A 3809-nucleotide genomic window follows, 5' to 3' on the forward strand; every position below is an offset into this window, starting at 1 on the left:
GTAAATATTGTAAATTTTAATTCATATTGTAAATTTATATTAATAAAAGGCTCTTTCTTCCTATTTTATAAAAAGATTTTATATTTATTAGAAAAAAGATTCTACTTAAAACTACAACCTATATTATATATGATATATAGCTTAGCCTTTATTTTCAGTGTTTGAATACCTGAACAAGTTTCTATGTGTCAAAGTGGGAATTTGAAGGACCATAATTATGACTTAATGTTGCTTACAAGGTTATAATGAAGATATTATGTCCATTTAATTGGCATTCAAATTCAAATTGAAAAATTATAATACTAATATTTTTCTGTATTGTATCTGTGAAGAATATATAACTCAATGCCTGCCTACTCAGACATTATGCCAATCAAAGTTTGACATTTGTTCACTTCAGAAGGCTTGAAGAAATCATGCTAAATTTGGATGACAAGACAAGAAATCCAAATTGTTGGTTATAAATCCAGAGGAAAAGTATTTGAATTCAATATTATGAGTCTTAACAAATGGGGGTAAACATATTGGCTGAAATTCCAGGCAGGTAATAATGAGTGAAGTGGCCCAGTTTAGGTTTGAGTGATGGGAACCAGGGCAAGGCCCCAAACTCATGTCCTACCTAGAGGGACAACTGCTATTTAGCATTGGCCAATCATTGCTACATGGAAATGTGGGAAACGTAGGACCAGAGTTACCACAATATGTGATTTTTCAAAATGACACTGCAAAACATATTTTTTTTACAACATGATATCTATTTATTTTAAATGTTGGCTCCCAAATAGAAATATAATGCTGGCAAAATAAAACAAAGTAGTCAGTATGTAACCTCTCAACTGTATAAATCAAGCTCAATTATTTCAAATTTCAAAATTCATTTTGTATGAATCACAGGAACACATATAAGTCTGTATTACCAAAGAATACATTCACTATTTAAAATCATGTAAAGAATTCAGGCTCACACATAATATGTAAAGCCACTTAAACATTTATACATTTATTGAAAATATCTATTTCCATATGTTTTATTCTTCTACTTTTGGCTACCAGTAATATATTACAAACTATAAGTGAATATCCTCTCCAAAAGTAATAGATTAAACTTAATTTAACCACATTACTCCTTAGAAAATAAAGATGCATTTTCCTTGACTTTTTAATCATAATGCATAGTGTCTTCAAATTATCCTTACAGAAAGTCAGAACTATAAGGATTCTTAAAAAATAATTTAATAAAACCCTTCATGTTATGGATGAATAAGATCCAGAGAGGGGAAGTGCTTGTCCAATATTACAGATCATTAACAGCAGAACTGAAAATCCTTTCAAATAGCATAAAGAAGTAACATTTAATATTCCAAACTAAAATTGTGAAAAGACTAACATGCAAACACAGCATGTGAGGAAATGTAGCATATGTAGTAAGTTAAAATATACAACTGGTGTAGATACACACATACCTGGATAAATTTTACTAGGAGGCCTAACTAAAAAAAGCTTAGCCTTATTTTTAGTGGACATTCATTAATATTTTTATGGTTGGTGAAAAAACAGTTTCCAAGTAACAACATGGGAAAGAATTCTGGATGGGTACCATTTGTGAGCTTCTGGGGGAATTTCAAAATGACTTGTGGCAGTGGACAGAACTGGTCCTGACCCTCAGTAGTACTTAAACTTAGTATCTGTCATTTATTTCTGTTTTGCAAATAAACTAGGAACTCAGAGATTTCTCATTGACAGAAAGATAGGAATTTAGTGGGCAGTTCAATATATAAAAGGCTTTAGAAACTGTGAGAGATGAGAACTCCGCTTATGTCAGAAAAGCTGACAGGATTCAGACAGATTCCAGCAGGGAATGATGGCATTTTCTATCAGAACCACAGAGCCGCTTGAGAGACCAGGATAGGATGTTAATATAGCCAGTACGAATTTGCTCCACATAGTAAGTAGTATGCTTTATTTATTCTAAAACAAACCAAATTATAGTCTAAATTCCCACCCTTTAGAGTTGTACAAGATTATATTTGTTGAAATTAATGGAAGGAGCTATTTTCTTTCTTAGGAATATTCAAGGATCTGGAGGATGCATAGTTGGTACCCATCTAGAAATTGGGGTTGTGGGGATGTGGGCTAGTCTTTATGTCATGGCAGTTATTATTTCTTTATGCTCCATGATGCTGTTATTGCAATTCATCTTCTGCTGTATGCTGATCCACTGGCAGTCTCAACAAGCTTACCATGGTGACATCACTCATTGAGGGCAGAGCTGCAAACACCTATACTACTGCCCTGTAGGCTGCAATACTAAATAAGTGGTTAGTCTTTCATAGCATCACTTAGTCATTCTCCATTAAGAGAGATGCATGCAAGAGGACTGACATTTTATACCTCTCCCTGCCTCTCAGATAGGAGTCACTTTCTCCTTCTCAACTCTCAGCACCAACATCTCTCTTCTTTTGAATGAGCCTCTCTTGCCTCAAAAGCTCTTGGGTGTTCTTCCAGTTACCTAACAGTGTTGTATTTTGAAACACAGAAACCTCTATGTCCCCCGACTTAAGGCAGAGATTTTGGATTCAGAATACTAAGCCTTGGCTATCTTCTTTTTTAAGATTTTTATCTATTTATTTATTCATGAGAGAGAGAGAGAGAGAGAGAGAGAGAGGCAGAGACACAGGCAGAGGGAGAAGCCGGCTCCATGCAGGGAGCCCGATGCGGGACTCGATCCCGGGTCTCCAGGATCAAGCCCTGAGCCAAAGGCAGATGATCAACCACTGAGCCACCCGGGCTGCCCACCTTGGCTATCTTCTGATAAGAAAAATCTCTCTCATCCTTAGAGTATCCTATGTACTAGGTGATACAAAGCAGGTAATAGTGCAATAAATTCTTAACACAAAAATTCAGGATAAAGGAACAGAGATAGAACTAACTTTATAGCTGATCAATAAAAATGATTCAGACAAATTCAGATGCTGTTTGGGCGAGGGGTGGGGTGGAAGGTTGTGTTAATAAAATAAACAATTGCAATCTTTGAAATTAGTTAGGGAAATATGGGACCACATCTTGGCTCAAATGGTTGAAGCATAAAAATTAGGGCTTGGGACTGACTGCAGGGTGCAGGTGGGGGACTGAGAGCTGGAAATAAACCTGAATATCAAATTGAAAAATGTACTATCTAGCTGTGGGGATATCTATCTCCAGCTAACAGCACCTGGATAAACATGCCTCCATGGCATATTTGAAGTAAGAAAAAGGGGTGCTAGCCCTGGTGTTACATAAACATATACCAACTAAGCTAATTTATGGATAAAATTCAGTTATCAGTACACAGGGGACACAGTAACCTTATTTTTCTACACTTTCTGTTTCTTCTTTTCTTAGTTTCCAAAAATTCTATTAGGAAAGAAGTCCAAAAAAAAAAAAAAAGGAAAGAAGTCCATTTTTTCCTCAGTTTAAGGCGCAAAATATTTTGTGAGACCAAACCCTAAGCATAAAGGAAATCTGAGTGTGAAGTTTAGCATGATGATGATGGTAGTACCATTCATTTTGGCTTAGCACTCTAAGAGCTAGTCGAACAAAGAGGTGGAAACATAGAATGGGAAAAGTCTGGAACACTTGAAATATTTATCTCTCAGCACCACAGGCTTTTCTTTCCTGTGGGATAGTGGGGCTTCTGGAAAATGGAGGATATAGAGAGTCATTTTGGAGGCTCTGAAATATACCATTGATATGGGTATTGATAACTCTGTTCAATCTAAAAGAGAATCTTACCATCTACTTCTTAAGTTTATCTTCCTTTATCTTTCTCC

Source organism: Nyctereutes procyonoides, unplaced genomic scaffold, assembly GCF_905146905.1.
Source record: "Nyctereutes procyonoides isolate TBG_1078 unplaced genomic scaffold, NYPRO_anot_genome, whole genome shotgun sequence".
NCBI classification, from domain to species: domain Eukaryota; kingdom Metazoa; phylum Chordata; class Mammalia; order Carnivora; family Canidae; genus Nyctereutes; species Nyctereutes procyonoides.